The 21,429-nt window shown below is 42.6% G+C and overlaps 1 protein-coding gene across 3 annotated transcripts in view; it reads left to right on the forward strand.

The window, feature by feature from the left end:
- Positions 1-21,429, forward strand: part of LOC106576851 (zinc finger DHHC-type palmitoyltransferase 16) — a 30,749-nt gene that overhangs the window by 1,772 nt on the left and 7,548 nt on the right. The window lies entirely within an intron of this gene.

Consider the following 21,429-nt stretch of genomic DNA (forward strand, 5'->3'; position numbering starts at 1 on the left):
GCTGTACATTAAGTTGAAGTTGTATGAAAATACAAAACACGTGCCGAGGGTACCATGCATCTGGCATGACGCCAAACCATGTAGCTAATTGTTACTCATATGGTAATTGGCTACCTCCTTTCATTACTCTAATAATGTACAACCACCTCTGTAGAATAACATTGCATATTACACTAGAAACAGTAACAAAACTACAGTATTGTATGTTTTACAATTCGTTTACATGACGCACGAGCAAAGTAATACAGCTGACGGCATACATGAAAAGCATTGCAATTTCTGTGAGTAAATGCAACCGACCAACATTGATATGTAAGCAACTTTATCAATAACAAGATTATCATCACTAGCTAAATGCTTGAATCGAACTTGCAAACAAATATTTTCCGAGGCTGAAGCGTGACAAGAAATAGCTACACTGAAAGACCTGCACCGTAGCGTTGTTTTTAGCTGCTTCTATGCGTGCAGAACGAATTCTTTACTTCCTGTTTGCGTACAGTCTAAGTACCAGAAAGCTCCACTAGGGGGCGAATAACACCATGAAAATCCATCTTAACCATTGTAATAAAATGATCTGTTACCTTCTGACAGGTTGGCAGCACACTCCCTGCCTAGTATAATGAAATTGTGCCACTATGAAATAAAACATGTATTAAGAAACAAATGTCCTTTTATTCTTATCTTTTGTCTCTAGGATGCTTCAGAAAGAAGAACAACAATCTCTGAGATTGGTCTCAGAAACACCTTAGCAGCTCCTTGCTTGACAATTTTTAGTTCTACTTTCCTAACCTTTTTGTCATTACTGGTAAAGGTTTTGACCACAAGTCCGACTGGCCAGTCACTTCTGTGCGCCTGACTGTCTTTCAATAAGACAACATCTCCTACTTTTACATTTGGCTTTTCTGCTGTCCATTTTCTGCGTCTCTGCAGCTGGTGTTGTCCGCACTGTCATGAAAGGATCTGGCAACATTAATGAGTCGTGCTGTGGCTCGATTGAGAGCTTTCCAGCTTGAGAACCTCTCAAAGCGATGAGAGCCGAGTTGAGCTCCAGAAACCTTAGTGGCGAAGACAGTGACGTCTGGTCGAATCTCTGTGTCTGCGTGAGGCTCTACAAGGTCAAAATTGACGGTCTCAGGCTCACTTGAGTTTGCTTGGGTCAGGAAAGGTGGACCTGAGAACCAACTGGTGTGCTTTAAGAGCGCAGCTAGTATGGGCCTGGTTGCATGGTCTGCTGGATTGCTTTCAGTGTTTACATAACACCACTGATCTGGATGGGTAGACTTCCTGATGCGAGTTACTCTATTGGCAACATACACATAGAATCTTTTGGTGACATTGTGGATGTAACCGAGAACTATCTTACTGTCTGTGTAGAACTTGGCCGCATTTACATCAATGTCCATTTCGTCTCTGATCAGTTCATACATCTCAAAAGCTAGCACAGCCGCCGCACACAGTTCTAGGAGTGGGATAGTGTGGGCCGGACGAGGGGCCAATTTTGATTTCCCCATGACAAATCCAACATGGCATTGACCTTCCGAGGCAATAACTCTCAGGTAGGCTACAGCTCCTATGGCTACTGTAGAGGCATCCGAGAAGATGTGTAGCTCTCTTCTTTGAGTGGTAGACAAAGAGACTGGGATGTAGGCCCGCTGAATATACACGTTCCAACTCCATCAAAGATTCCTCCCACATTTTCCATTCCTCTTCTTTTTCTGTGGGAAGAGGGGCATCCCACTCACTCTGATCAGAAGAGAGTTCTCTGATTAAGGCTTTACCTTGCATTGTTATTGGAGCAACGAACCCAAGGGGGTCATAAAGACTATTCACTGTGGACAGGATGCCTCTCCGCGTAAAAGGCTTCTCATTGTGGGACACCTGGAATGAGAAGCTGTCTGTTTCCAGGCTCCAGGAAAGTCCCAGACTCCGTTGAAAGGGGAGAGGATCCACTCCTAGGTCCAGATCTTTTAAGTCTTTTGCACAGTCCTCCATAGGGAAGGCTTCCATAACTGTTTTGCTATTGGATGCGATCTTGTGTAGTTTCATGTTGGACTCCGCTAACATTGCTTGTGTTTTTCTTAGAATGTTGATAGCTTCTTCTGTAGTAGCTACTGATATCAGCCCATCATCGACGTAGAAGTTCCTCACTACATATTGCTTGGGTTCTGACCCGTGTTCCTTCTCACCCTGTAGAGCTGCTCGTCTCATGCAGTAGATGGCTACGGCTGGTGAGGGGCTGTTCCCAAATACATGGACTTTCATCCTGTACCAGTTATGTTTCTATCTGGGTTGTCTTCATACCAGAGAAACCTTAAGTAATCTCTGTGATCCTCACGTACACCAAAACAGTAAAACATTTGTTGCACATCTGCTGTTAGTGCAATGCAATCCTTGCGGAAGCGCATTAGGACACCCAAGAGTGTATTGTTTAAGTCTAGACCACTGAGCAGAACATCGTTAAGTGACACGCCTTGACACTTAGCACTGGAGTCAAATACTACTCTTATTTATTCAGGCTTTTGTGGATGGTAAACACCAAATATGGGCAGATACCAGCGTTCTTTGTCTCCCTCTAGTGGCGGAGAAGGTTCGGCTCGGTCGTTATCCAGCATCTTTTGCATGAAGTCAATAAAATGACGCTTCATATCAGGCTTTGTGTCTAAAGTCCTGCGAAGTGATGTGAGACGGTTCATGGCCTGCTCCCTGTTATTAGGAAGGCGACTTCTAGTGGGGCGAAAGGGTAGTGGAGCTACCCAGTTGTTTCCATCATCCTGGAAAACCCGTTTGTCCATAATGTCCAAGAAGGCTTTGTCCTCCACTGATGGTGCTGGTTTATCATCGTCTTGTGTCTTGTCGAACACCCCAGGCTGTCTGTGTTCACAGTTGTGCTTGGATCTCTCGAGTGCACTGTAGAGGGAGAGATGTGTTTCTGAGCTACGCTGTTGTAGTTCTCGTTTACCTGGATGATGTCAGGGCAAGGGCTCAGATAGGATGTGCGACCATTTTGAAGTATGTTTGTCCTGAACACGTTAACATTGGCTGGTCGGTGAGCCGTTCCCAGACCTCACCCACGATGACCCACCCGAGGTCGAGTCGCTGTGAATAAAGTGTCGTGGGGCCCATTTATTTGCTCTCGTACCTTGTGTACCCTTAAGATGTCTCGTCCTAAGAGCAGGAGGATGGGAGCGTCTGGGTCCACAGCTGGAATTTTGTCCGCCACTGGTTGCAGATGGGGATGATGATACGCAATGTCGGGGGAGGGAATCTCCATCCTATCATCTGGCATCATGTCACACTATATCAGAGTATGGAGAGTGAGCTGTATGTGTCCATCTATAGACTCCACCATGAAGTTGACGGCTCTCCTGCCTGAAGTCTCTGTTACCCCAGAACAGGTCTTCATGGTGTATGGAGCAGAGTTGTCATTGATGTTGAAGAGATTGAAAAACTCTGTCTTGGCCAGGGATTTGTTGCTCTGTTCATCAAGCACTAGACATTTTAACAGCTTTCTCTCTGTTCCCAGCTGGATAAGCTTTGACTAGGCATATTTTTGAACATGATCTTGGATTGACTGTCTCACCACAGATCTCCGTACACTTTGAGGTGATAGATAGAAGAGCATCATCACCTTGCTCCCCGCCATGCTCTTTCTCTGCTGTAGCGGTGTCTGTATTTGAAGGGGCTGGACCTGGATGCAGAGCAGCCAGATGTCTGTCGCTGTTGCACTCAGAGCACTTGATTGACACCTTAGTCTTTAGCTCTGTGCTGAGTTGACCCACAACATTGGAAACAAATGCCATTCTCTTTGAGATATGATTTGCGCTCATCTAGAGTTTTGTATCTAAACCCACGGCACTTTTTAAGAGTATGAGGCTTGTTATGTATTGGGCAGTGATGGTCAGGACTTTCAACCTTTGTCTTACTGGGTTTGGTGGTCTGAGGGCTCAGATGACACATCTGTTTTGTATACAGTCACAGGTCTCTTGCTGCTGTACCTGTCAGGTTTCTCACCTTTCATAGACACCTGGTTAGTTGAGGTGTAGAGGGTGAAACTGGGGTCGTTTCTAGTTTTTGCCTGGTTCCTGATGAATCTCGAGAAGAACGAGAATGGTGGGAATGCTACCCGATAGTCCTCCTTGTATTTGGATCCCTGTGCTATCCAATTTTCTTGTAAACTGAATGGAAGTTTCTCTACTATAGGGTTTACCCCCCCGAGATGTGTCCAGATAAGCGAGGCCTGGTAGGTACCCTTCTATTTTAGCACACTCCAGTTTGAGAAGAATGTCACCTAGTTCTCTTAGTTTGTGATTGTCTTTATTAGTCAGTTTTGGAAAATCATACATTTTCTTCAACAGTGCATTCTCGATCACTTCAGGTGTACCATAGCACTCTTCTAGTCGTTGCCAGACCATGTTAAGCCCTGCTGTTGCGTTGAAAATATGGACAGATCTAATTCTCTTTGCTTGCTCAGACGACTCTGCCCCTAGCCACTTAGTAATTAGATCTAACTCTTCCCTGGCTGATAAGTTCAAGTCTCTGGTCGCATTGAGAAAGGATGCTTTCCATGCCCAATCATTTTCAGGGCGATCATCAAACTTCAGGAGTCTGGAACTCACCATCTCACGGCATAGGAGGTACTTGATGAGGTCTGGTGCCACTTGTGACTCAGGGACGCTTTGTGTGTGTGACTGGAAGTGGGCTTGTTTTCCATTTCCACCATGCTGCTGTTCATTTCTTTTGAACATAGAGTCTCTGTTCATGCTCTGTTTGCTACTTTCTGGATTATGGCATGTGGCTGGGTCAACACTAAGCTCTTGTTTCTCTACTTCAAATGGAAGTTCAGCAAAGTAAGGCCTAGCATGTTGTTGCACATACTCACAAGTACGTTGGACTGGACTTAAGGGCTGTGTCTAGTTCTTTGCGAAGCTCTCTGCGTTCTGACTCTACAGCTTCTTCAAAGGCTGCGGCTTCAGCCAACGCAGCAGCAGCTGTTCTCTCAATTTGGAGAACATATAAACTTGCCTCGAGGTCAGCTTTTTGCTTCAACAAGCTGGCCTCTATTTCTGCCTTTTGTTTCATCACAGAAGCTTCCTTCTCAGCATAGGATACTTGAGCACGCACTGCGTCCGCCTTGGCGCGTGCTTTGATGGCTGCAGAACTCCCGGTTGAGGATCTGCTTGACTGTTTTGATGACCTTGATCTTTCCGTCTCTCTCTGTTGAACACCTGGCTCTGCTTGTTGCATCGTAGACTGCTGGTCTTCCCTAGGATAAGAGGCTTTGTTGGCTGATGAACGTAGAAACCTAACCACTGTGTGCGGTTATTCTTGTGCTTGAGCCCGCCGTGATGCATTTTTTTCACTATTCTGCCCTTGAATTGCGTTTCCATGCAAAACTAGACAGCTAGCTAACAACTAAGTCTTCAATAAAACTCCCAAGGCGTGACTTTTCTTGAATGAATATTGAAAACGTTTGTTGTGAAACTGCAAAATACATTAAAGAATATACTTTAGTATTCAATTCAAATCGACATACTGTAGCTGTACATTATACATTTCAAGTTGAAGTTGTATGAAAATACAAAACACGTGCCGAGGGTACCATGCATCTGGCATGACGCCAAACCATGTAGCTAATTGTTACTCATATGGTAATTGGCTACCTCCTTTCATTACTCTAATAATGTACAACCACCTCTGTAGAATAACAAAGCATATTACACTAGAAACAGTAACAAAACTTCAGTATTGTATGTTTTACAATTCGTTTACATGACGCACGAGCAAAGTAATACAGCTGACGGCATACATGAAAAGCATTGCAATTTCTGTGAGTAAATGCAACCGACCAACATTGATATGTAAGCAACTTTATCAATAACAAGATTATCATCACTAGCTAAATGCTTGAATCGAACTTACAAACAAATATTTTCCGAGGCTGAAGCGTGACAAGAAATAGCTACACTGAAAGACCTGCACCGTAGCTTTGTTTTTAGCTGCTTCTATGCGTGCAGAACGAATTCTTTACTTCCTGTTTGCGTACAGTCTAAGTACCAGAAAGCTCCACTAGGGGGCGAATAACACCATGGAACACAATGAAAATCCATCTTAACCATTGTAATAAAATGATCTGTTACCTTCTGACAGGATGGCAGCACAGCGGCCAATGTGTGGTGTAGAATGTAGGCCTACATTCCGTGAGAATTTTTGAAAAAAATGCAGGGCTTCACATTACCCTGTTTATTCCCTTGTCCTTCAGACAAGGTGGTGACTGGAAATGCGTTTGATGCAGGAAACCACTTAAGAAAATAAAGTGGATTATTATTTCCATACCATCATTAGAGAATCAGACATTATCCTACCCTCTGCCTATTGGCTACTTAGTTTATTCAAGCCTGTCTCAAAATACAACAATGCCCCTTTTAAGACAGAAAAAAATGCTTTACCTGATTCTCTTTTCAAAGGCTAGAAATGCACAGGTTTTGTGCTCTTGTAGGAAGCAACCACTCCCTCATTGCTGACTAGAAATGAGCAATAACTGGACTAATATGACAAATGTCCTCTCGCTTTGATCCCAAAACAAGCGCATCTACTCCATGCTGTAAACACAGTCCAGGTCAAAGGAATGGCAAAAGTCTATTTGCATATAGGGATGCCGCAGCTCTGATTGGTTATGCTGCACTGGTCTGTCGAGTACAGGCTGAGTCGTGCCTGTCAATACAACAGAATCCTACTCCAGATCTCTTGCATAGTTAGTTTTGCCTACGAAGTCTTTCATATTTAATTTTGTTTCAATATGTTGCTTTGAAAGTGGCTAATATTAGAAATTCCCACAGTTGTGTGAAGTTCAATTTCGTGCTTCTCTGCGTGGGCTGATTTTCTTCCTGAGGGAGCTGTACGGCTGCGCACGCACGCAGTTTAGAGGGAACATTGCTCAAGAGATTATAAATGTCAACTAGGCCTGTAGTGCTTTGTTTCCACATGATCGCTTTACTGAGTCACCTTTCAATTGGACTGTTTTAATTAAGATTTTATTTTCAAATGGCCGTAATGGTACTTCCCACCATCCAATTTCAGAGATTAAATGTGATGTCATGGTAGCGGTGTCACTTGGGGGTGGTTGTTTGGGTGGGGGGGTTGGGTTAATCTAATCCTAAACTGGAATTACGGGTAGGATGAACGGCCGGCAGACTCAAAACTTCTCTGTCGCAAATCCACCATATCCCGTTAATCCCAGGGACCCAGGGGGAAATTGGAATAGATCCCAATGCCACAATCAGCCGGAGCCCAGAAAAGTAGGTCTTGAAACGGAACCATTGCTTACACCATGTGGTCTTTGTAGCTCTGTGTATTGTTCAGGCCTGTGTGTGTGTGTGTGTGTGTGTGTGTGTGTGTGTGTGTGTGTGTGTGTGTGTGTGTGTGTGTGTGTGTGTGTGTGTGTGTGTGTGTGTGTGTGTGTGTGTGTGTGTGTGTGTGTGTGTGTGTGTGTGTGTGTGCAGGTTTTTTTTTCTGGATCAAAAACGGGCTTCGGTGGTGGGTGTGGCAGGGGGTGCGGTCGGACGTCAGCCAGGTTTCCACTAGATAACACAGCCACAAAGTCAAAATTGTCTATCTTAAAACATTAAAACAAAAATGTGCTTTTTGGTCTTGATTTATGGCTAGGGTAAGGCATAATGTTACCAGTGTGGTTTAAGCTTAGGTTTTGAAATCTGATTTTTTTAAGAAGAGAAATTCTAGAAATATGTGGAGTTTATGACTTTGTTGGTGTGTTAACTAGTGACGACCCCGTCGGCGCGACAGAATTTTAGAGGGCTCTCATCTTGGCAGGGAAGAGACAAATAAATAAAAAAATCTTGCAATTCTGTGCATTTTGCCATGGCTAATGCTGTATTCTTTAAACATGATAACAAAATCAATACTGCTACATTGATTGTTTATGGAAATTTCAATTCTCCGACTATCTAGCTTTTATTTTGGTGATTGTGACTTTTCAAAGGTTTATATAAAAAAAACACAGGTCCATTATCTTTTCTACATACAGTGGCTTCGGAAAGTATTCCTACACCTTGTCCTATTCCAAATTTAAAAAAAATGCAGCCTAAATTCAAAATTGATACATTTCTCACCCATTTACACACAATACCTTATAATGACAAAGTGAAAACGTGTTTTTAGAAATCAAATTTTATTTGTCACATGTGCCGAATACAATTGGTGTAGACCTTACAATGAAATGCTTACTTACAAGCCCTTAACCAACAATGCAGTTTAAAGAAAATGGAGAAGTAAGAGATAAGAATAACAAATAATTAAAGAGCAGTAGTAAATAACAATAGCGGGGCTATATACAGGGGGTACCATGTCACGGTAATTGAGGTAATATGTACATGTCGGTAGAGTTATTAAAGTGACTATGCATAGATAACAGAGTAGCAGCAGCGTAGAAGAGGGGGGCAATGCAAATAGTCCGGGTAGCCATTAAATTAGATGTTCAGGAGTCTTATGGCTTGGGGGTGGAAGCTGTTCAGAAGCCTCTTGGACCTAGACTTGCCGAGAATATATGGGAATTAATGGAAATATATGCAAATGAATACCATTTAAATGTGGATGTTTTTTGCATTGGATATATTTATCATATGGAGACAAACATAAACCTTTTACCTTATCATAAGTAGATGTAATTGTAAATGATTAAATCCTTCCAATAGAAATAATTTAAAAAACAATTTAGTTAAGAATTGAACTTTAATTAAATGAGTTGACTCTTCCCGTGGGGATTTCACTGAACAACAAAAGAAAGGGAATATTGAATGATCCCCAATGATGCATCGCATCTCCCAAAAATGTTTTCAACATACATCTGTAAAACGATAGTCTAGAAACTAAAGCTTTGGTTGTCGTCCTCTCAGGCTTTCATGTCTTCTCCCTGGACCTCCTCAATGTCCACCTCCTGAACATCAGACTCTGAGGTCTCATCTCTACTGTCACTTTCCAACCTTGTTAAGAATGGCTCGTTGTCAAGCTAAAAAGCCTAAAATTTGCCCGGATGGCCACCAATTTTTCAACCATTGTATTGGTCAGTCTGTTGCGTGCTTTGGGAGGTGTGTGTGTGTGTGTGTGTGTGTGTGTGTGTGTGTGTGTGTGTGTGTGTGTGTGTGTGTGTTCCTAAACACGGACCAGTTGCGCTCTGAGGTGGCTGATGTTGATGGGATTTGGAGGATGATGGAGGCAACAGGGGAAAGAGCCTCAGATCCACAAAGTCCCTTCCACCAGGTGGCTGATGAGATATGTTGGCACGACTGCCATATTGCTTCTCCATCCCAAAGTCCTTGCTTGGAAGTGTACTTCGCCAGACTGCCAAGAACCTTGCCCTCATCCAGGCCAAGGTGGCGAGACACGGTAGTGATGACACCATAGGCCTTGGGGTCCAACATGTACGCTGCGTATGGGCTTCAGGCAGAAGTCTTCACGCTTTTTGATGTATTTCAGAACTGCAGTTTCCTCAACAGTGAAGTGGGCAGGGCATCTGAGTCTGAACATCAGACAGGATGGCATTGTCTCCCTCAATCCGTGCAATGGCTACTGCTATAGGTTTCAGGCTGCTTACCACTCTCTCCCAAAATACATCATCCAGGAGGATCCTCTCGAGGGGGCTGTCCAAATCGGTGCAAATACTTTCTGCGGTCCACGGTCATTGACTGCCTTCAGCTCATCTGCAATTTAAAGACCGGTGTGTCTGTTGTCCCTTGTGTCTGTGCTCTTGTAGAATACTGGTTGAGGGGTGGAGACAAAGTTCTTTTGGTGTTTTTCCAGAGTCAGTAGAAAGGCCTCTTTAGTGTCCTAAGTTTTCATAACTGTGACTTTAATTGCCTACCGTCTGTAAGCTGTTAGTGTCTTAACGACCGTTCCACAGGTGCATGTTCATTAATTGTTTATGGTTCATTGAACAAGCATGGGAAACAGTGTTTAAACCCTTTACAATGAAGATCTGTGAAGTTATTGGGATTTTTACGAATTATCCTTGAAAGACAGGGTCCTGAAAAAGGGGCCTTACTTTTTTTGCTGAGTTTATTTGTTCCTTTTGTCCAGGTGTGAAAGGGCAGTGTGGAGTGCAATAGGGTTTGCATCATCTGTTGGGGCGGTATGCAAATTGGAGTGAGTCTAGGGTTTCTGGGATAATGGTGTTGATGTGAGCCATGACCAGCCTTTCAAATCATGGCTACAGATGTGAGTGCTATGGGTCGGTAGTCATTTAGGCAGGTTACCTTAGTGTTCTTGGGCACAGGGACTATGGTGTTCTGCTTGAAACATGTTGGTATTACAGACTCAGACAGTGAGAGGTTGAAAATGTCAGTGAAGACACTTGCCAGTTGGTCAGCGTGTGCTCGGAGTACACGTCCTGGTAATCTGTCTGGCCCTGCGGCCTTGTGAATGTTGACCTGTTTAAAGGTCTTACTCATATCGGCTGTGGAGAGCATGATGACACAGTCGTCCGGAACAGCTGATGCTCTCATGCATGTTTCAGTGTTACTTGCCTCGAAGCGAGCATAGAAGTTATTTAGCTCGTCTGGTAGGCTTGTGTCACTGCGAAGCTCTCGGCTGTGCTTCCCTTTGTATTCTGTAATAGTTTGCAAGCCCTGCCACATCCGATGAGCATCAGAGCCGGTGTAGTACGACTCAATCTTAGTCCTGTATTGACGCTTTGCCTGTTTGATGGTTTGTCGGAGGGCATAGCGGGATTTCTTATAAGCTTCCGGGTTAGAGTCCCGCTCCATGAAAGCAGCAGCTCTACCCTTTTAGCTCAGTGCGAATTCTGCCTGTAATCCATGGCTTCTGGTTGGGGTATGCACATACAGTCACTTTGGGGATGAAGGCATCTGTGCACTTATTAATGAAGCCAGTGACTGTACTCCTCAATGTCATCGGAAGAATCCCGGAGCATATTCCAGTCTGTGCTAGTAGAACAGTCCTGTAGTTTAGCTTCTGCTTCATCTGACCACTTTTTAAAATAATTTTTATAGACCGAGTCACTGGTGCTTCCTACTTTAATTTTTGCTTGCAAGCAGGAATCAGGAGGATAAAATTATGGTCTGGTTTGCCAAATGGAGGGAGAGCTTTGTACGCGTCTCTGTGTGGAGTAAAGGTGGTCTAGAGTTTTTGTTATTTCCCCTCTGGTTGCACATTTAACATGCTGATAGAAATTAGGGAAACTTAAATCAGTTTTACCTGCAGTAAAGTCCACGGCCACTAGGAGCGCCGCCTCTGGATGAGCGTTTTCCTGTTTGCTTATGGCGGTATACAGCTCATTGAGTACGGTTTTAGTGCCATCACCGGTCTGTGGTATGTAGACAGCTACAAAAAATACAGATGACAACTATGTAGATCGTGTGGTGTACAGCGTATCATGAGATGCAAAACCTCGAGACTTCCGTAGATATCGTGCACCAGCTGTTTACAAATATACATAGGCCCCCGCTCCGTGTCTTACCAGAGGATGCTGTTCTATCCTGCCGATAGTGTATAACCTGCCAGCTGTATGTTAATGTCGTCGTTCAGCCATGACTCGGTGAAACATAAGATATTACAGTTTTTAATGTCCCGTTGATAGGATATACGTGCTAATTTATTGCTTTTATACATCTGTCAGCTTGACTCTATTCCATTTATTTTGATAAAAAAAAACTACTTGCAGATGACTAGCATACACATAACATGATGCAGCCACCACCATGCTTGAAAATATGGAGTGGTAGGTACTCGGTTGTGTTGGATTTGCCTCAAACATAACACTTTGCATTCAGGCTTCCTCTTCACTCTGTAATTTAGGTTAGTATTGTGGAGTAACTACAATGGTGATCCATCCTCAGTTTTCTCTTATCACAGCCATTAAACTCTGTAACTGTTTTAAAGTCACCATTGGTCTCATGGTGAAATCCCTGAGTGGTTTCCACCGTGTATCTTTGTAGTGACTGGGTGTACTGATACACCTTCCGAAGTGTAATAACTTCACCTTGCTCAAAGGGATTTTCAGTGTCTGCTTTTTATTAAATTTTTACCCAATTACAAATAGGTGTGCTTTTCGAGGTATTGGGAAAACCTCCCTGGTCTTTGTGGTTAAATCTTTTTTGTTCTCTATTGTTCCTAAAGCAAGGGGGGAGGCCAACGACATCTTGGATTCTCATCGCACCAAGTCCTTGAACGCCCTACTCCTTGAAGTTTGCAGTGGTGTCAAAAAAACACTATTTTGCTCAATGTATTTTATTTTTTTACCCTTTAGTGTTCTTTTTTCACAGACAATTAGTCAAAGCTCAAACCAAGTTTTTTCACCCACTGGGTCAAACAGCTGCATAAGACATGTTTACACAAGCACTTATATTTATACCCTTTCTAGGCTGAGTCTCCCCCTTGCATATCTGGACAGCCAATACATCTGTTGCTAGACAGGACTTTAGTGGTGACTGTTATTTCTCACTTCACCTCACTTTCTCATTTCACCTCGACCTGAATTCCTCACTCCTCTTTAACTCGTCCACGTATAGAGTCATAAACATGCAAACATGTCAATTTCCAACAATCCCTCATGTGGAACAATGATCTCTCATGTTCCACGCCACCTAGAAAATATATTGACTTGAACAGGGAAGAGAGAAAATACATGTTTAATAATTTCACACCAACCTTGATGAGAATGAGATTGGGGCAAGAACCATCCATTTGTTCTAAGCCAATGTGATGCTAGTCTCCATGCCAGTCTCCTCATTCCTCGGGTGTCAAAGCAAGATGCAGACTTAGCCTTGTATGTAATTAATTGTACTGTATCACCCAGAAAGCCATATGATTCATGCACTTTAACATTATGATTCTGATGACATGGTAAAACAAAACCCATACTATCAATGTCCCCAGCATGGTTAGCCCAAGCTACCATCTAGTGGGTTCTCTAATAACCTCCCTCTTGGAGGACACTAAAAGATTAGGTTTCCTGGGATGAAATCCTCCCTCGACTCAATAGATTTGAGCAGTGCACCCTCCCCTCACTTGGTGCTCTCCTCTCCTTTCTGAATCCTAATTAAAACAATTGATAAATTATCCAGGCCAAATTTAGAATGACAGACTCAACGTGAAGCATTGAGGACTATCACTCGGATTTAAATCAACTTCAAATCAATCTGATACCCCAAATAAACAGTTTAGGGCAACCCTAAATCAATTTATGGGCACAGTTGACCACCACCCTCCTCCTGGCGTCTCTTCCTTTTCTTCTTCAGATAGCGTTACAGTTCATCCTCATAATGGCACATATGTGACTCATGCCTGTCAAAGTGGATGGCCCTTGATAATGTTCCGATTCCAATATCTGGGACATAATCAGATTCACCACCATGCTGTCTTGTCTGGTTTCCCACCAGTGCACCAGCAGCATGAGAGGAGTTTGGACGTGATCTCTCTCCATGCTCACTGCACATGCACGGTCTCAAGACCCATGCCGCACTCCTGCTTGTACACAGGTTGCTGGATCGGACTCCGGTCTCAGTAGAAGTGGTGAATGCCAAGGTCGTAGTGAACGCCTTTGTCGCCATTACTTCAGCTGGTTAGAGGGGGTGAAGCTCACACTGGTCTCGGTCGACTTATTTCTTCCATGCATCTAGATACCATCTGTAGTCACTATCACCATAACTTTGAGAGAGAACAGACCAAAACAACAGTTTAAGGCATTTCTGATTACATTTCCAAATTTCTTAATACAAAATTCCTAAGATAAATGTCAAAGAGCATACCAACACACTGTTGAAACCACTTTTTCCAAATTGGTTTATACTCCCCTATCATACTGGCAACCTCATCGGAGAGTGACAGGGTCAGGGAGTTAGTTCTCTAACCCTAAGGGAGAAATTACAACCATACAGCAGACCCAATCTGGTGGGATTTGTATTGAAACACAGACAAAAACAAAACTACAAAACAACAATAGCAATACACTTCTTCATATAACTCTCACCCAATGTTTCTATAATTTCTAGTGAGGTTGATCAGGCCTCACCAGAAAGTCAGGACAAAGGTCATTCAACACCATTTAAGTATTTCCTTTCCCTGTACTTCAGAAACCATTTTAATATCATGTCTCCCATTTCCATCACTCTGCATACCTGGTTTACAACCAAATTAAAAAGACCCTATACAATGAACCAAACATGGTATTAACACCACTAACACACAACCCTGTGTGTGTGTTAAAACTTAGGGCAAAAACAAACAAATGGCCAAGCCTTACTTATTTGGGAGATCCCTTTTACGGCCGGATCTGGATACTAGTGATGCACCGATATGACATTTTTGGTCGATACCGATATCCAATATTTTCCTTGCCAAAAAACCAATACCGATTTAGCAGCCTTTTAACTATTTAACTGTACTAGAATGCTTAAAACCTGTTAGGGACAGATGTTCCGCTAGCGGAACGCCTCACCCAATATCCAATGGTATAGAGTGGCGTGAATTACAAATACCTCAAAAAAGCAAAAACTTCAATTTTTCAAACATATGACTATTTTACACCATTTTAAAGACAAGACTCTCCTTTATCTAACCACATTGTCCGATTTCAAAAAGGATTTACAACGAAAGTAAAACATTAGATTATGTCAGGAGAGTACCCAGCCAGAAATAATCACACACCCATTTTTCAAGCTAGCATATATGTCACAAAAACCAAAACCACAGCTAAATGCAGCACTAACCTTTTGATGATCTTCATCAGATGACACTCCTAGGACATTATGTTATACAATACATGCATGTTTTGTTCAATCAAGTTCATATTTATATAAAAAAAACGCTTTTTACATTAGCATGTTTTGTTCAGAACTAGCATACCCACCGAACACTTCCGGTGAATTTACTAAATTACTCACGATAAACGTTCACAAAAAACATAACAATTATTTTAAGAATTATAGATACAGAACTCCTTTATGCAATCGCGGTGTCCGATTTTAAAATAGCTTTTCGGTGAAAGCACATTTTGCAATATTCTGTGTAGATATCACGGCTAGCTATTTTGACACCCACCAAGTTTGGCACTCACCAAACTCAGATTTACTATAAGAAAAATTGGATTACCTTTGCTGTTCTTCGTCAGAATGCACTCCCAGGACTTCTACTTCAATAACAAATGTTGGTTTGGTTCCAAATAATCCATAGTTATATCCAAATACCTCCGTTCGTGCGTTCAAGTCACTATCCGAAGGGTGACGTGCCGGCGCGTTTCGTGCCAATAAATTTCAAAATATTCCATTACCGTACTTCGAAGCATGTCAAACGCTGTTTAAAATCAATTTTTATGCGATTTGTCTTGTAAAATAGCGATAATATTCCAACCGGGAGACGTTGTATCCGTTCAAACACTGAAATAAGAAAATGGAGTCGTCACATGCACGCGCTCGCCAGTGTCATTGTTCTCAGAAGTACCACTCTCCAAAACCCCTACTGTTTTTCGCCCAGAGACTGCAGAGTTATCATTCAATGTTCTGGCGCCTTCTGAGAGCCAATGAAAGCCTTACAAAATGTCACGTTACAGCAGAGATCCTGTATTTTTGATAAAGAGGCTACAGAAGGCCAAGAAATGGTCAGACAGGGCACTTCCCATATAGAATCTTCTCAGGTTTTGGCCTGCCATATGAGTTCTGTTATACTCACAGACACCATTCAAACAGTTTTTTTTTTAAACTTTAGGGTGATTTCTATCCAAATCTACTAATTATATGCATATTCTAGTTTCTGGGCCGGAGTAATAACCAGATTAAATCGGGTATGTTTTTTTTTATCCGGCCGTGCAAATACTGCCCCCTATCCCTAACAGGTTAACACACACATGGACACAGCGGTAGAAGGCACTGCATCTCAGTGCAAGAGGAGTCACTACAGTCTCTGGTTCGAATCCAGGCTGTATCACATCCGGCCGTGATTGGGAGTCCCATAGGGCGGAGCACATTTGGCCCATCTTCATCCGGGTTTGGCTGGGGTAGGCCATCATTGTAAATAAGAATTTGTTCTTAACTGACTTGCTTAGTAAAATAAAGGTTACACACCACACTAACTAAAAAGTTATTTTGTTGGCCTTTACATATGTCCCCATTACCAGTAAAACATGATCAAAACCTATTTCTTTCACTTACTTGCTGTGCTGTTTCGTTGTTCATTTGTTCCGTCGTTTCATTCTCAACCAGGATTTCTATGGAATGCCATTTGGGTCTTTGCATGTCAAAAAAGATACTCGTCAAATAACATTATTTGACGTGTCAAATAAGCTTGTTGATCAATCAGGACCTGAATATGACTGCACGTCACATAATAATTTAACGCGTTCATACATTTCACTCGTATTTCATACGTCACAACAATTCATCGATATGTATGCTATGATGCTGATAAAGTTGTCTCGTGCACATACAGTGCTGGTCATAAAAAAGCTAGCTAGCTAGCAATGTTCTTCCCCAAAAACATACCAAAACGAAAATCTGTTTCAGTAGCTTTAGTTAGCTAGTTATCTATATAGCTAGTTGTTGTCATCTAAAAGAACCCTAATTTTAAAAGACTGTTCTTATTTGATTAATGGTGGTCGGACCCATCTATGTGAAGCTAGCCACAATAAGGATTAGCCACAATAGTGGACTTTGCGGTTAGCCTTCAAAATTAAAGTATGTAATTGACAGTGATGCAAATTAATACAAATAGTAGAAGTATGTCATAATTGAATAGATCATGCTAAACTAGGTTGTAATATTATTTAAAATCAACAGAAGATAATTTTGTTAATTTGACAAATCTGAAATCACACTGGGTGTATTATACTTTAGAGTTGCATTGGGGGCATACTTATTTCACTGTACAGCCTTAACCCATGTCATTGATCCAAAATCCATAGGTATCAGTCTAGTCCGTGACACCCAGAGAACATTTAGCATCGTAGCCCTTATTGCGGGACTCTGAAACAACTGGGAATTGAGCCACATTTATTGTCAACCTGTGTATGTAACACTATTCCAGAGGGGGAAAAAAACAATACTGCGTGGATGTTTTGGAGTCTAACTCTGAGGAGGATGTTGGGGGAGAAAAAGTATCTTGGGTATTGAGTAGACTGATACCCCATTTCATTGATCACCAATCCTTACGTAAAGCTGTACAGTGCAATATGAATATCAATACACACAATAAGCTGACTGGGGAGGTGATTTCACAGTCCCGCAATAAGAGCTACAATGCTAATATTTGTGTAAACTCTAAACAGTTATGTTCTGTAGGTGTCACCGAGTAGACTGATACGCCTTTTCATTGCTTCACATTCCAACCTTGTTTAAATATGGCATGATTCCACCAATTGTAACCTTCTGCATCACTTTCAAATAGGTACTTTTATTTTGAAGGCAAACCCGGCTAGCTTCACAAAACCTAACCCGGTCCAGTCGAGCTTCACTAGCCAGATTTTACATTTACGTCATTTAGCAGACGCTCTTATCCAGAGCGACTTACAGTAGTGAATGCATACATTTAATTTCATTTCATGCATTTTTTTTGTACTGGCCCCCCGTAGGAATCGAACCCACAACCCTGGCGTTGCACACACCATGCTGGCGTTGCAAACACCATGCTCTACCAACTGAGCCACAGGGAAGGCCTAGATGAAACTAGCTGGCTGCTTATATCATTAGCTTTGGGCAACAGGGTTTAGTAGCTGACTAGATATTTATTTTCCTGAACTGAAGTTAAATTTCAATAGGCAAACAACAAGTGGCTACCTAGCTAATGCTTACTCACAAGGATTGCTAAGAATAATGAAAATTACTGCAGTTTCTACTGGTCATTGTTTTCAGGCTGGTTGTATTGGTGCTCGCTACCCCAGAATTTGCAGTGGAACAAATAATGCTTTATTACCAATGCGGTATTGTAAATACATCCTTCGTGGCCGGTGTTTGCTTGTTTGCAGACTTTTTTTAACAGCTTTGACAGTGCTACTGATAGTAGTGGCGCTTGACTTGCACGTGCAAATTCAGAACACACAACATTCTTTAATAGAACTGTGTTATTTGACATGTCAAATTTAAAAGCTTATTTAACGCATCAAATAATTATTTGACGTATCTTTTTTCACATGCAAAGACCCAACTGCGTTCCATAGTAAGTAGTGAAGCTAATAGCAGTGGCACTATTACTGTGTAACTCCGGTAGGGCAACATCTGAAAAATAGCGCACTTGGTAGTGTGTACCGATGCTCGACCAGTCGCGAAAGCCCACATCACCCACGACAGAGAACGGTTGATTGTCAAGGGCAATGAATGCCATTATCTTGCCGTTAATGGATTTCGCCTTTGCATTGTCTCGCTGACATTTTCTTACTCTTTCAAATGACTGCTCGATCCACACAGCAGACATTGTGTGCTAGGTTGGGAATGCTGTGTTGCACGTAGTGGCGTCATTACGTCATGTACCTACGTTATGCACGTCAGCTTTGACATCGGTTTTGCACATGGGCGTTAAACTAGACATCGGGCCGATACCGATATGTTTACCGACATATCGTGCATCCCTACTGGATACCTTTTTTTATAAAACTGCAGAATTTCGCTAACTGCTCCCCGAGGCCGAAACATTTCAAAGAGAGATAAGGACACCCCATCTTCTCCTGGAAGAGAAAGTGTGCATTTTGTTAGTATTCACTATGCTAAATCTTAATTATCAACAAGTTTTAATTACAAACAAAACATGTCCTTTCTCCAATCATTAATAGTTTGTTTTAATCCATCCCAATATTTATGTAGCCTGTACTACCCTAAGACACGGCGGCATTTCTCGCCACCGAGTCTAACGATTTACTCCCGTATATGACTGGTCTCTTTCCGCCATGATTTTCCGTAACCACCACACTACAATGCCCTTCATGTTACCCTGCTGAATGTAATACTGTCGTAAATTTGACCTGTTTCATGCCCCGTTACACACACTCTTCCAATGACCAACAGCCACACACCTAAAACAGTGCTCTGACGCTCTACACCTGGCGATAGATTCACTGCTCTTTCCTCCCTGTTTCTTTGTCTTACCTTGGCCGTGCAGTTGCCGTATCAAGCGGTGATACAGCCCAATAGGATGCTCTCAATTTTGCATCTGTAAAAGTTTGATGGTTTTTGGTGACAAGCCAAATTTCTTCAGCCTCCTGTGGTTGAAGAGGAACTGTTGCGACTTCACCACACTGTCTGTGTGGGTGGACCATTTGTTTGTCAGTGATATGTACACAGAGGAAATTAAAACTTTCCACCTTCTCCACTGCTGTCTTGTCGATGTGTATAGGGCAGTGCTCCCTGTGCTGTTTCCTGAAGTCCACGATCATCTCCTTTGTTTTGTTGACGTTGAGTGAGGTTGTTTTCCTGACACCACACTCCCAGAGCCCTCAACTCCTCCCTGTAGGCTGTCTTGTCGTTGTTGCTAATCAAGCCTACCACTGTTGTGTCGTCTGCAAACTTGATGATTGAGTTGGAGGCGTGCATGGCCACGCAGTCACGGGTAAACAGGGAGTACAGGAGGGGGCTGAGCACGCACCCTTGTGGGGCCCCAGTGTTGAGGATCAGCGACATGGTGTTGTTTCTTACCCTCGCCACCTGAGGGCGGCCCGTCAGGAAGTCCAGGACCCAATTGCCCAGGGTGGGGTTCAGACCCAGGGCCTCAAGCTTAATGATGAGCTTGGCGGGTACTATGGTGTTGAATGCTGAGCTGTAGTCAATGAACAGCGTTTTTACATAGGTATTTCTCTTGTCCAGATGGGATAGGGCAGTGTGCGTGTGATGGAGATTGCATATTCTGTGGACCGATTGGGGCGGTAAGCAAATTGAAGTGGGTCTAGGGTGACAGGTAAGGTGGAGGTGATATGATTTCTTGACTAGTCTCTCAAAGCACTTCATGATGGCAGAAGTGAGTGCTACAGGGCGATAGTAATTTAGTTCAGTTAACTTTGCATTCTTGGGTACAGGAACAAAATGTCTCATTGATTTCATGTTGGCAGACCACAACAGCATCTCTGAGTTCTTTATTTGATTGGGATTTTCCGTCCGCGGGGAAATGCTGACCAATTTAAACCAGTTTGCTAAAATGTTTCCATATTTGAGCTGAATTGTAGATTGCTTGTGCGCCTCTATGGCTTTATTAAACTTTTCTTTCTCTAGCCCCACTTTAAAGGGAGAATCGTGGCCGTCGGTCGCCATTTCACTAGTTATTATTCCGACGCCTCTCCCGACAGTGTCCATGGTATTTAGATTTCCTCACTCACGGCTCTAATATATGCCAATTTTCATAATTTTCCAAGTTAGTGATACTCTCTGGGGAAGTGAGTATTTGTGCCTTTTTTAAATTGGTCACGGCACCTGATACCTCGTATTAGAACCAATACGAGAGACCTAATGTCTTATACCGGTGTCACGCTTCAAATATTACCGCTGTAAATATTACACAAATGATTCACTGTCTTCCTATTTCCACAATCTGTCACGGTTCCCTGCCCCAATAAGGCATAAAACAACCTCTCTCCCAATTGCTACTACTAATACACATGAATCCTTTTCAAACAACATTCAAAGATCTTTTTGCCTACTACTAATACACATGAATCCTTTTCAAACAACATTCAAAGATCTTTTTGCCTATCTAACCATGAATGTAGCTTTCCTCCAGAACTTATAGGCAACGTTCTATCACCATCCACATTCCCACTCACTGACAACGTTTAATCTTTAAGCGCAGATATTGTCTGATATCTGCTATTCTCCACCGAACACACTTCCTGTTTTTGTGCCTCTACATGGACTACTTCTCTATCGTACTAGTACATGGATGTTCCAACATCTCCATATAGACTACAGTCTCCAACCCCTAATCTAACATATTAAGGGGGTCTAATTCCTCCTGAACACGCTGTCCCCGCAGTGCCTAATCTAACCTTCTGGGGGCTAACCCCCCCCAGGGGCCCCAACCCCTAGGTCTATCGTTAGTATTTACAGTGGGCCAAATGAATAAACTCAGGCTTTTCAGATCTGTATCCAGTAATTTTGTATTCAGCCTACGACTCTAGTTTCCCAAGGTGTAGGAACATTTTGCCTTCCTTGTTTTTATAAGCCGGCTCCTGTTCCACTTATTCAGACTCTCAAGTTCGACTATAAATCGTGGGGAATCCTGCCGACAACACCAACTGTTAGTTTTTCACTGTGTCAGAACATAACGGACAACTAGTCAAAGCTCAAACCAAGTTTATTTAACCACTGGATCAAACAGCTGTATAAGACAAAGACATGTTTACACAAGCACATATTTATACCCTCTTTCTAGGCTGAGTCTCCTCGCACATTTGGACAGCCAATACATCTCTGTTGCTAGGCAGGACTTTAG

Source organism: Salmo salar, chromosome ssa18 (genome assembly GCF_905237065.1).
Source record: "Salmo salar chromosome ssa18, Ssal_v3.1, whole genome shotgun sequence".
Taxonomy (NCBI): domain Eukaryota; kingdom Metazoa; phylum Chordata; class Actinopteri; order Salmoniformes; family Salmonidae; genus Salmo; species Salmo salar.